Below are 14,372 nucleotides of genomic sequence, written 5' to 3'. Positions count from 1 at the left end.
TACAACTAAACATCACATTATACAATAAAAACATTTAGCATGATTCAGAAACTCCCCCCAAAATAATCATACACTGTGTGTGTGTGTGTGTGTGTGTGTGTGTGTGTGTGTGTGTGTGCGCGCGCATGCTTGTGTCAGCTCTCTGTGGACGTCATCATGTCCTCTGTTCCCTTCAGGATGAGAGGAGCTCCCCTGGTCTTCTCCACCAGCTCCGCATCACCATTGTCATACGGCTGGAGAGGGAGGGTGAAGGGGACGAGGAGAGAGGGATGGAGAGGCAGGGTGAAGGGGACGAGGAGAGAGGGATGGAGAGGGAGGATGAAGGGGACGAGGAGAGAGGGATGGAGAGGCAGGGTGAAGGGGACGAGGAGAGAGGGATGGAGAGGGAGGATGAAGGGGACGAGGAGAGAGGGATGGAGAGGCAGGGTGAAGGGGACGAGGAGAGAGGGATGGAGAGGCAGGGTGAAGGGGATGAGGAGAGAGGGTGAAGGGGACGAGGAGAGAGGGATGGAGAGGCAGGGTGAAGGGGACGAGGAGAGAGGGATGGAGAGGCAGGGTGAAGGGGACGAGGAGAGAGGGATGAAAGGAGAAAGAGAGGGATGGAGAGGCAGGGTGAAGGGGACGAGGAGAGGGGATGAAAGGAGAAAGAGAGGGATGGAGAGGCAGGGTGAAGGGGACGAGGAGAGGGGATGAAAGGAGAAAGAGAGGGATGGAGAGGCAGGGTGAAGGGGACGAGGAGAGAGGGATGGAGAGGCAGGGTGAAGGGGATGAGGAGAGAGGGATGGAGAGGCAGGGTTAAGGGGATTAGGTGGAGGACAAGGAGAGAGGGGATGAAAGGAGAAAGAGGAATGGAGAGGCAGGGTGAAGGGGACGAGGAGAGGGGATGAGGAGAGAGGGGATGAAAGGAGAAAGAGAGAGTTAGTAAGGTCCAGCCATCGGAGAGAGAGAGATAGAGAGAGATGAAGAAACAGAGAAATACAGTGTGGTGTCTTTCACAGAGGTGTTCAGTAGCTTCATCTCTGCTCCTCTCCATGACAAGCACAGCAATAAGCTGGATCACAGCTCGTACAGATATCCTCTCTGCTCCTCTCCATGACAAGCACAGCAATAAACTGGATCACAGCACGTACAGATATCCTCTCTGCTCCTCTCTATGGTACACACAGCAATAAGCTGGATCACAGCACGTACAGATATCCTCTCTGCTCCTCTCTATGGTACACACAGCAATAAGCTGGATCACAGCACGTACAGATATCCTCTCTATGGTACGCACAGCAATAAGCTGGATCACAGCACGTACAGATATCCTCTCTATGGTACGCACAGCAATAAGCTGGATCACAGCACGTACAGATATCCTCTCTATGGTACGCACAGCAATAAGCTGGATCACAGCACGTACAGATATCCTCTCTGCTCCTCTCTATGGTACACACAGCAATAAGCTGGATCACAGCACGTACAGATATCCTCTCTGCTCCTCTCTATGGTACACACAGCAATAAGCTGGATCACAGCACGTACAGATATCCTCTCTATGGTACGCACAGCAATAAGCTGGATCACAGCATGTACAGATATCCTCTCTATGGTACGCACAGCAATAAGCTGGATCACAGCACGTACAGATAGGAAACACAATAGGGACACAATACAACCAAGCTATAACCTAAATGAAACCCAACTATAACCCACAACCTGTTTATTGAGCCATTTCTGTGGGTGGTGGGTAGCCAAGCGGTGAAGCGTGTTGGGCCAGTAACCGAGGCGACTAGGTGAAGAATCTGTCAACGTGCCCTTGAGCAAGGCCCTTTAACCCGGATGCTCCTGTAAGTGGCTGTGGAGAAGAGCGTCTGCTAAATGACTAATATGTTTCGCTTCTAGTTTGTGTCCTAATTCTCGTTCCTGGCAGCATCATAAAAGACAGACATGATCAAGCGATGGCCGCACCCAGCACCACGATGCCGCCAGGCATAACCAAGCGATCAGGCAGACAGGCACAGATTAGGAGTATTTTCATTTTTCTGGTTTTATTTTCAGAGATTTTTTTTTGGTACAAAAATAAAACAAAAAAACAAACAGATTTTTAAATGAAAGAGAAAAAATGGTTTCTCTGTTAAACGGAGTTTTATTTTACAATCTGGGAAAAATATGTTTTCATACGTGCTTATGAAAATAATGCATATTAACAGGCATATTTATATAAAAAATGTAAATATTTAGAATATTCATATCCAGCATTTCCCTTTTATAGTTTCTCAGTTATAAACATTTTCCCTTTACAGAGATGATTTCAGCCAGTAATGGTGAGAGTTGGGGTTCGTCCCAATGGTCTCTCCTTAAGGGTGCACCCGTTCATGACATTCCTCACATCTGACAGCAATTGTTATTTATTTTACCTTTATTTAAGTCAGTTAAGAACAAATTCTTATTTTCAATGACGGCCTGGGAACAGTGGGTTAACTGCCTGTTCAGGGGCAGAACGACAGATTTGTACCTTGTCAGCTCGGGGGTTTGAACTTGCAACCTTCCTTATGTAATACATGTATCACTAGCCACTTTAACTATGCCACTTTGTTTACATATTCATCTCATATGTATATACTGTACTCGATACCATCTACTGTATCTTGCCTATGCTGCTCTGTACCATCACTCATTCATATCTTTATGTACATATTCTTTATCCCCTTACACTGTGTATAAGACAGTAGTTTAGGAATTGTTAGTTAGATTACTTGTTGGTTATTACTGCATTGTCGGAACTAGAAGCACAAGCATTTCGCTACACTCGCATTAACATCTGCTAACCATGTGTATGTGACAAATAAAATGTGATTTGATTACTAGTCCAACGCTCTAACTACCAGGCTACCCTGCCGCCCCATTGGGTTGGTGGAGGGCTAGAGGGACTTCCAACCATATCTCTTATACCAGTCATGTCCTTTCAAATCAGTGAAGGGAAGTGAACGAGTGCACACTTTGGGAGGAAGAAGAGACAATTGGGACGTGGCCCAGGAATGTAGAAGAGGACGACTTGATTTCACTTGACCACTGGGGGGCGCTAATGTATATCACACTTTACTGTGTGTGTGTGTGTGTGTGTGTGTGTGTGTGTGTGTGTGTGTGTGTGTGTGTGTGTGTGTGTGTGTGTGTGTGTGTGTGTGTGTGTAAAACAAAATGACAGTCCGTGTCATGGGTGGGGTAGAGTAAGTACGAGGGGAACATATTTCACTGTCACACCAGAGTTAGTGCTGAATGGCGTGCGACACTGAAATGCCCCCCCCCCCCCCCCCCCCGCCTGTAATTGTGCTGTTTGTTCGTTCTCCATTAGTGACATCACTGACAGGATGTGTAAACGTTTAACTGGTGTTTGTGTGGGGTAGTGTAAACACATACACACACACTCCTGTGTCTCCATACAGAGAGCAACGACACAGTGATGAGTCAGCCGTGTGTCTGTGTGTGTGTGTGTGTGTGTGTGTGTGTGTGTGTGTGTGTGTGTGTGTGTGTGTGTGTGTGTGTGTGTGTGTGTGTGTGTGTGTGTGTGTGTGTGTGTGTGTGTGTACATGCCATAGCTACAGGTCACAGGAAACATGACAAATAGTCAGACCCATTTGAACCACTTCAACATCTGGTTCACGTCCCACCAGGCTGTCCAGGGGTGGCAGACAGCCTTCCTACAACGTTCCAACAACGTTTGAACCACTTCAACATCTGGTTCACGTCCCACCAGGCTGTCCATGGGTGGCAGACAGCCTTCCTACAACGTTCCAACAACGTTATAGAGACATTGTCACTGTATAGAAAGTCTGTATGGAAAACAGTTGCATTATCAGAGTCCTGTATGGACCCAGCTGAAGACCAAAACATTCACCGCGGGGGGCTGGTCTTACTCAACCGGACTCATTCAAGTCTTGGCGTTGTAGAACGTCTCTTTCTCTCTAAACACACAGATTGAGACATTAGAAGCTGCACGGCACCATGTTAACTGAGGAGAAATCAGCCCCATCACTCTCAATCCCCTCACAACGTTATGTTTGATCGGGTCTGTTTTTACAAACAGCACCATGTTAACTGAGGAGAAATCAGCCCCATCACTCTCAATCCCCTCACAACGTTATGTTTGATCGGGTCTCTTTTTACAAACAGCATGTAGGCTCCCGTTTCTAATCACACTCAGTCACTTCTCCAGACAGTACAGCGACCGTTAGTTTCCAAACAACAATATCTGCATGATTAACTATTCATATGGTTCTATATTGATGAGAACAGAGACTGATAGGGCTGCTATGTTACAGCGCCACATGCAGTATTATAACAACGATGCCACGAACACTCATATGGGCCATATTCTCTGTCTGCTCGTAAAGGGAAATACCTCGTCAGTCGTACAACCGAATGGCCTCCTGCTGAAATGTGTCTTCCGCATTTAACCCAACCCTCTCTGAATCAGGAGGTGGTCGTCGTCGAGGCCTGGTTGTTGTAGGGCTATTTTGTGACATTGTTGTGGTACATGTTCCACCGTAATTCTGTTGTTGTTTTAGTGGTATTGTGTTACGTTGTACTTGTTGTAGGTGTTGTCGTGGTATTTTGTTACGTTGTACTTGTTGTAAGTGTTGTCACGGTATTTTGCTATGTTGTCGTTATTGTAGGTGTTGTCATGGTATTTTGTTACGTTGTACTTGTTGTAAGTGTTGTCATGGTATTTTGTTATGTTGTCGTTATTGTAGGTGTTGTCATGGTATTTTGTTACGTTGTACTTGTTGTAAGTGTTGTCATGGTATTTTGTTACGTTGTCGTTATTGTAGGTGTTGTCATGGTATTTTGTTACGTTGTACTTGTTGTAAGTGTTGTCATGGTATTTTGTTACGTTGTACTTGTTGTAAGTGTTGTCATGGTATTTTGTTATGTTGTACTTGTTGTAAGTGTTGTCATGGTATTTTGTTATGTTGTCGTTATTGTAGGTGTTGTCATGGTATTTTGTTACGTTGTACTTGTTGTAAGTGTTGTCATGGTATTTTGTTATGTTGTCGTTATTGTAGGTGTTGTCATGGTATTTTGTTACGTTGTACTTGTTGTAAGTGTTGTCATGGTATTTTGTTATGTTCTTGTTATTGTATGTGTTGTTGTGGTATTGTGTTACATTGTACTTGTTGTAAGTGTTGTCATGGTATTTTGTTATGTTGTTGTTATTGTAGGTGTTGTCGTGGTATTGTGTTACGTTGACGTAGGTGTTGCCATGGTATTTTGTTACTTGGTAGTAGTCACTTAAGTGGTCTTTTATCCAGTGTAGTTATTTTTTAAATGTTTTGTTAAGTTGTAGTGGTTATAGTGGTTATAGTGGTTGATGTTGTCAAGGTGTGTCAGTGCATGGTGGTTGCTATGGTATAGTTACGAGGCCATAACGTTGTTGTTAGGTTGTAGTTTATGTCATTGTGACAGCGTAGCTACATTGTCGTCACATGACTGTTAGCTAGTTGTCTGGGCGTGGTGATGGAAGTTACTATAGCACCCTGTCAGTGTTGACATTGTTACAGCGTAACTGCCTGTTATGTCGTCACCGTACGTCTGTCACCTACATGTGCCTACTGTCCTCGTCTAATCGTCTGTGTCCGAGTGGTCGCCGTGGGGACTTATATGATTGTTGTCGTCGTTGTGGTGATTGTTGCCGTTGCTCTCGGAGAGTACCTCTTGCTCCTGGGTGTTGCAGCGTATGCCCGACAGCGTGTCTTTGCGGCCCCGGCGTCGCCGCGGCGACACAGGCAGCAGAGGATCCGCTTGAAGGTCTGTAACATGTCCGTGTCTCTGAAGCTGTAGATGATGGGGTTGACCAGGGAGTTACACTCAGCCAGGACCAGACAGTACTTCTCATAACGCAGCACCTGGCAAGATTCACAGCCCAGACCATCCAACATCAACAACACCAGGCCCGGGGTCCAGCAGATCACAAAACAACCTGGAGGAGAGGGGGATGAGAGAGGTGGAGAGGGAGGAGAGAGGAGAGGAGAGGAGAGGGGAGGAGAGGGAGGAGAGGGGGAGGAGAGAGGTGGAGAGGGAGGAGAGAGGAGAGGGGAGGAGAGGGAGAGAGGAGAGACAATTGTAAAATGTCAGCTGGTCAGTGAATACTGTACACACAGAGTCAGTATCCACTGTCGGTGTGGGGCTTGGGGTTGGTCGGACAGATCTGATTTCATTATGATAATATTCAATTACACAATTTCACCCTTCAGGAATTCATATTGTACACACACACACACACACACACACACACACACACACACACACACACACACACACACACACACACAGAAGGGGAGGTTGAAATGGAGGGGTGTATTTGCGTCGTGGTGGTTTAACTATGCTGTTCCCTGTCAGGACATGCACAGACATTCCTCACTTACATGTTTTGTTTCACTATCCTTGTGGCGACCAAACAATTGATTCCCATTCAAGATCCTATTTTCCCCAACATCTAACCCTAAACCTAACCCCTAAGCGTGAATGAGCCTCTTTCCTTGTGACGACCGGCGAAATGTCCCCAATTGTCTGAACGTTCTTTGTTTTACCATCCTGTGAGGACTTCTGGTATCCAGTAAAACCCAAAACACACACATCCTCTCTCACTCACACTTACCATGGCAGAGAGTACACACACAGCCTCTCTCACTCACTTACCATGGCAGAGAGTACACACACAGCCTCTCTCACTCACACTTACCATGCCAGAGAGTACACACACATCCTCTCTCACTCACACTTGCCATGCCAGAGAGTACACACACATCCTCTCTCACTCACACTTACCATGGCAGAGAGTACACACACAGCCTCTCTCACTCACACTTACCATGCCAGAGAGTACACACACAGCCTCTCTCACTCACACTTGCCATGCCAGAAAGAGAGACAACCAGAAATTCAAGGATTGTATGAGCCTGTATGTGAGAAACAGAGACGTCAAATTCCTTCTAGAGGAATTTAATCAGAAGTTAAAAATGCTGGAGCAGAAGCTTGGGAGAGGGAGAGAAGCAGGAAAGAGGAGAAGGAAGGAAGGAAGGAAGGAGGAAGGGAGGGAGGGAGAGAGTGAGGGATGTGGGGGTGGAAGTAGAGTGTCTGGTTAAACGAGTTAGAACAAGCCAGAGAGGTGCCTGAATATGAGAGAGAGAGAGAGAGAGAGAGAGAGAGAGAGAGAGAGAAAGTGAGAGAGAGAGAGAGAGAGAGAGAGAGAGAGAGAGAGAGAGAGAGAGTGTGTGTGTGTGTGTGTATGTATATACAGTTGAAGTCAGAAGTTTACATACACTTAGGTTGGAGTCATTAAAACTTGTTTATTATTCAGCCACTCCACATATTTCTTGTTATTAACAAACTATAGTTTTGTCTAGTCAGTTAGGACATCTACTTTGTGCATGACACAAGTCATTATTTCAACGATTGTTTACAGACAGATTATTTCACTTATAATTCACTGTATCACAATTCCAGTGGGTCTGAAGTTTACATACACAAAGTTGACTGTGCCTTTAAACAGCTTGGAAAATTCCAGAAAATGATGTCATGGCTTTAGAAGCTTCTGATTGGCTAATTGACATAATTTGAGTCAATTGGAGGTGTACCTGTGGATGTATTTCAAGGCCTACCTTCAAACTCAGTGCCTATTTGCTTGACATCATGGGAAAATCTAAATAAATCAGCCAAGACCTCAGAAAAAAAAGACCTCCACAAGTCTGGTTCATCCTTGGGAGCAATTTCCAAATGCCTGAAGGTACCACGTTCATCTGTACAAACAATAGTACGCAAGTATAAACACCATGGGACCACGCAGCCGTCATACCGCTCAGGAAGGAGACGCTTTCTGTCTCCTAGAGATGAACGTACTTTGGTGCGAAAAGTGCAAATCAATCCCAGAACAACAGCAAAGGACCTTGTGAAGATGCTGGAGGAAACAGGTACAAAAGTATCTATATCCACAGTAAACGAGTCCTATATCGACATAACCTGAAAGGCCGCTAAGAAAGCAAGAAACCACTGCTCCAAAACCGCCATAAAAAAGCCAAACTACAGTTTGCAACTGCACATGGGGACAAAGATCGTACTTTTTGGAGAAATGTCCTCTGATCTGATGAAACAAAAAACCAAAGCCAATTCCTCGTTTGGCCGCATTTCCTTCCAGTTCTCTGCTGCCAAATACTGGAACGAATTGCAAAAATCACTGAAGCTGGAGACTCGGATCTCCCTCTCTAACTTTAAGCACCAGTTGTCAGAGCAGTTCACAGATCACTGCATATAGCCCATCTGTGAATAGCCCATCCAACTACCTCATCCCCATACTGTTATTCATTTCTTTGCTCCTTTGCACCCCAGTATATATTCTGCACATCCATCACATCCAGTGTTTAATGGCTAATAATATGTAATTATTTCACCACTATGAATTATTATTATGTACAGCCTTACCACCCTAATCTTACCTCATTTGCACTCACTGTATATAGACGTTTCTATTGTGTTATTGACTGTATGTTTGTTTATTCCATGTGTAACTCTGTGTTGTTGTTTGTTGTTTGTGTCGCACTGCTTTGCTTTATATTGCCCCGGTCACAGTTGTAAATGAGAACTCATTCTCAACTGGCCTATCTATGATACACTAACCTACCTATGATACACTAACCTACCTATGATACACTAACCTACCTATGATACACTAACCTACCTATGATACACTAACCTACCTATGATACACTAACCTACCTATGATACACTAACCTACCTATGATACACTAACCTACCTATGATACACTAACCTACCTATGATAAACTAACCTACCTATGATACACTAACCTACCTATGATACACTAACCTACCTATGATACACTAACCTACCTATGATACACTAACCTATCTATGATACACTAACCTATGATACACTAACCTACCTATGATACACTAACCTACCTATGATACACTAACCTACCTATGATACACTAACCTACCTATGATACACTAACCTACCTATGATACACTAACCTACCTATGATACCTAACCTACCTATGATACACTAACCTACCTATGATACACTAACCTACCTATGATACACTAACCTACCTATGATACACTAACCTACCTATGATACACTAACCTACCTATGATACACTAACCTATCTATGATACACTAACCTACCTATGATACACTAACCTATCTATGATACACTAACCTACCTATGATACACTAACCTACCTATGATACACTAACCTACCTATGATACACTAACCTACCTATGATACACTAACCTACCTATGATACACTAACCTACCTATGATACACTAACCTACCTATGATACACTAACCTACCTATGATACACTAACCTACCTATGATACACTAACCTACCTATGATACACTAACCTACCTATGATACACTAACCTACCTATGATACACTAACCTACCTATGATACACTAACCTACCTATGATACACTAACCTACCTATGATACACTAACCTACCTATGATACACTAACCTACCTGAGTACACTAACCTACTAGCCTAAGTTGTTCTCAACCTGGTTAAATAAAGGTGAAATAAAAATAAACGTTTGACCCAAGTGAAACAATTTAAAGGCAATGCTACTAAATACTAATTGAGTGTATATAAACGTCTGACCCACTGGGAATGTGATGAAAGAAATAAAAGCTGAAATAAATCATTCTCTCTACTATTATTCTGACATTTTAGGGACCTAAGGGGACCTAAGACAGGGAATTTTTACTGGGACTAAATGTCAGGAATTGTGAAAAACTGAGTTTAAATATATTCGGCTAAGGTGTATGTAAACTTCAACTGTATGTATGTATGTATGTATGTATGTATGGATAGATGTATGTATGGATAGATGTATGTATGTATAGATGTATAGATGGATAGATGGATGGACGGATGGATGGACGGATAGATGGATAGATAGATATAGATAGATATATAGATATAGATAGATATATAGATATAGATAGATATATAGATATAGATAGATATAGATAGATATATATAGTTGTCCAGGCCCTCCTCACCCAGGATCATAGAGGACGGATAGATGGATAGATAGATATAGATAGATATATAGACATAGATAGATATAGATAGATATATATAGTTGTCCAGGCCCTCCTCACCCAGGATCATAGAAACCGTCTTCATCAGGTTGAACACAGTCTCCTTGTGTCGTATCTGGCTGGTGTGCTGAGACATCCTCTGGCTCTTGTGTCTGACGTACACAAAGATCCTGGTGTAGGCAGCCACCATGAGAGAGAAGGTGAAGAGGTTGAGCACAGCCCAGAACACCAGGTAGGAGCGTTTGTACATGGGGGCCATGGTGGAGCAGTTTTCCAGGTCACACAGACAGTGCCAGCCCATGGTGGGAACCAGGCCCATGAAGATGGCTAGGCCCCAGATAAGGGCGATGAGCAGCACCACGCGGCGGTTGGTCATCTTACTGTGGAGCTGAGATGATATATACTTTATTAGTCCATAACAGATGGAAACCGCTTTCTCCTGACCACTCTACTGTAATATCAACACACACACACACACCTGCATGGTGAAGATGGTCTGGTGGCGCTCCAAGGCGATGGCCAGGAGGTTCAACACCGATGCTGTCAGACTGGAGTCGATCAGGGTCTGGAGGGAGGAATAATTCATCTATATTTGAAGGGTTTTTAACATATTGATTGAGACAGGACAGTTGAAAGGAGACAGGAAAGGTAGGAGAGATAGAGAGTCAGAAGACCAGAGGGTGGATTACAACCCACGCTGACTGGTGAACTTGGCTGTACAGTCGTGGGCAAAAGTTTTGAGTGTCAAAGGCTTTTATTGGCAATTACATGAAGTTGATGCAAAGAGTCAATATTTGCAGTGTTGACCCTTCTTCTTCAAGACCTCTGCAATCCGCCCTGGCATGCTGTCAATTAACTTCTGGGTCACATCCTGGCTGATGGCAGGATGTTTTCTTGCAGTTTGTCAGAATTTGTGGGGTTTTGTTTGTCCACCCGCCTCTTGAGGATTGACCACAAGTTCTCAATGGGATTAAGGTCTGTGGAGTTTCCAGGCCATGGACCCAAAATATCGATGTTTTGTTCCCTGAGCCACTTAGTTATCACTTTTGCCTTATGGCAAGGTGCTCCATCATGCTGGAGAAGGTATTGTTCGTCACCAAACTGTTCCTGGATGGTTGGGAGAAGTTGCTCTCGGAGGATGTGTTGGTACCATTCTTTATTCATGACTGTGTTCTTAGGCAAAATTGTGAGTGAGCCCACTCCCGTGGCTGAGAAGCAACCCCACACATGAATGGTCTCAGGATGCTTTACTGTTGGCACCTTGTCTTCTCCGGTCAAGCTTTTTCATGATGCCTCTAACAATCGGAAAGGGGATTCATCAGAGAAAATGACTTTACCCCAGTCCTCAGCAGTCCAATCCCTGTACCTTCTGCAGGATATCAGTCTGTCCCCGACGTGAAGAAAAGTGGCTTCTTTGCTGCCCTTCTTGACACCAGGCCATCCTCCAAAAGTCTTTACCTCACTGTGCGTGCAGATGCACTCACACCTGCCTGCTGCCATTCCTGAGCAAGCTCTGTACTGGTGGTGCCCCGATCCTGCAGCGGAATCAACTTTAGGAGACAGTCCTGGCGCTTGCTAGACTTTCTTGGGCGCCCTGAAGCCTTCTTCACAGCAAATGAACCGCTCTCCTTGAAGTTCTTGATGGTCCGATAAATGGTTGATTTAGGTACAATCTTACTGGCAGCAATATCCTTGCCTGTGAAGCCCTTTTTGTGCAAAGCAATGATGACGGCACGTGTTTCCTTTCAGGTAACCATGGTTGACAGAGGAAGAACAACGATTCCAAGCTCCACCCTCCTTTTGAAGCTTCCAGTCTGTTATTCAAACTCAATCAGCATGACAGAGGGATCTCCAGCCTTGTCAACACATGTCAGCTGGTCATTTTGTGGCAGGGCTGAAATGCAGTGGAAATGTTTTTGGGGGGATTCAGTTCATTTGCGTGGCTAAGATGGACTTTGCAATTAATTACAATTCATCTGATCACTCTTCATAACATTCTGGAGGATATGCAAATTGCCATCATACAAACTGAGACAGCAGACTGTGTGAAAATTTATATTTGAGTCATTCTCAAAACATTTGGCCACAACTGTACATGTGTGCCGGGTTCCTCAGCATTAACTGCTGGACCACAGCGGGTCCTTTTTTCAACTATGTGGGCCTTTTGCTTATAATAGCTTAGTAAGCATAAATCACACAAACCTACAGTACTTTGACAGGAAAAGTTTTCCAAGTTTGAAAGAAAAAATGTGGATTAATGGGCCCAAGCAAGCATCAACTCAGGGACGGACCAGGATCAGAAATCAGCCCAGGCTTTTCTGACATGCCCGGCCCATTTTTTCCTCAAGGACCTCATCACTAGCTAAGTAATGCTAATTATGTGGAAAAGAAACTGCCCTTTGGCCAGTCTGTTTCTGCATCAACTAACCCTATGGGAAGAACTTGTCTTGTGCACCTGGCTTTATGGCCATCGGTCCAGGGTTAGTTAGGGTGTGTGTTGGACTCTCCTACCTGGCTTACTGGCCATTGGTTCTTGGGACAGATTGATGGTCCAGGGTTAATTAGGTTTAGGGTGTGTGTTGGACTCTCCTACCTGGCGTACAAACCACTGGTTCTTGGACAGCTTGATGGTCCAGGGCCCAGTGTGGAACATCAGGTGCAGGTAGGCGATACCTGAGAACAGGTCTGCTGCCGCCAGGTTGCCTAGGGGATAGTCGACAAGGACATTAGTAGGGTTGCTAAGGGGGGTAATATTACTGGTAACTTTCTAAAAATGTACCAGTTAACTCCTGGATTTTAGGGAATTTTCACAGGTATAAAGAATATGAAATAAATACGACTAAATGTACTGAAAGTATAATCTACCAAATTTTGTAGATTTAAAAATGACCAAAACTTCTGAAAATTCTGGTAAATTTGGTAAATTAGTGGGAGCAGTTGCTAATTGACAGACACACACATACACCCTACCGAGCAGATAGTAGATAGGGAAGTGGAATCGCCGGTTGATGAAGATGGCCACCATGACCAGGATGTTGGCCAGGATGACGATGACAGACACACCCATGCCCAGGCTCACCACCACGTAGTCCCGAGGACGCCAGTGGGCGCTGATGTTCTTGCCACTATGTTCGTAGAAGAACTGCACTGTACGGTTGTAGTAGCACCCGGGGACATCGTCTGTCAACTTGTCCATCTTGACCAATCAGAAGGGGTGGATGGGGTGGAGCGTAGAGTGGGCAGGAGTTAAGTGGAGTGAGGGGGACCAATTGGATTGTCCGGACGGATGAGTGGTGGTGGGGGTTCGTGTGGATGGGACTCGCCCTATTGGTGGGTTGGGGGTGGTCTCGCCATGAGGGGTGGGAGGGAATGGACGGCGTCCAGTTTGATTGACGTCTATCTCCTCCAATCGTGTGTGGGCTGAGACGTTGTCCCTTCTCTTTGGTCTGTTGGGGGAAAGAGAAGAAAAACATTTAACAACATAGTTGAAGACACACACACTCTCTATTTTAATTATGACTAGTGTTAGGAGTTTTTCCTTTAGAGCTCTCAACTAGGGTCTACAGCAGGTTGTTCTGGTCCTGAGGTTGACACTGATGAACCCTCCTCCCTGTAACTAACACCTCTACAGCAGGTTGTTCTGGTCCTGAGGTTGACTCTGATGAACCCTCCTCCCTGTAACTAACACCTCTACAGCAGGTTGTTCTGGTCCTGAGGTTGACACTGATGAACCCTCCTCCCTGTAACAAACAGCAGGTTGTTCTGGTGCTGAGGTTGACACTGATGAACCATCCTCCCTGTAACAAACAGCAGGTTGTTCTGGTCCTGAGGTTGACACTGATGAACCATCCTCCCTGTAACAAACACCTCTATAGCAGGTTGTTCTGGTCCTGAGGTTGACACTGATGAACCCTCCTCCCTGTAACAAACAGCAGGTTGTTCTGGTCCTGAGGTTGACACTGATGAACCCTCCTCCCCGTAACAAACAGCAGGTTGTTCTGGTCCTGAGGTTGACACTGATGAACCATCCTCCCTGTAACAAACACCTCTATAGCAGGTTGTTCTGGTCCTGAGGTTGACACTGATGAACCATCCTCCCTGTAACAAACACCTCTATAGCAAGTTGTTCTGGTCCTGAGGTTGACTCTGATGAACCCTCCTCCCTGTAACAAACACCTCTATAGCAGGTTGTTCTGGTCCTGAGGTTGACACTGATGAACCCTCCTCCCTGTAACAAACAGCAGGTTGTTCTGGTCCTG

At 44.9% G+C, this 14,372-nt stretch overlaps 1 pseudogene; it reads right to left on the bottom strand.

Annotated features, from left to right (window-relative positions):
* Positions 1-2,014: 2,014 nt before the first annotated feature.
* Positions 2,015-14,038, bottom strand: LOC135537057 (lysophosphatidic acid receptor 2-like; annotated as a pseudogene).
* Positions 14,039-14,372: the final 334 nt, after the last annotated feature.

This window comes from Oncorhynchus masou, unplaced genomic scaffold, assembly GCF_036934945.1.
Source record: "Oncorhynchus masou masou isolate Uvic2021 unplaced genomic scaffold, UVic_Omas_1.1 unplaced_scaffold_704, whole genome shotgun sequence".
NCBI classification, from domain to species: Eukaryota; Metazoa; Chordata; class Actinopteri; order Salmoniformes; family Salmonidae; genus Oncorhynchus; species Oncorhynchus masou.
This window is presented reverse-complemented; position numbering and strand designations above follow the sequence as displayed.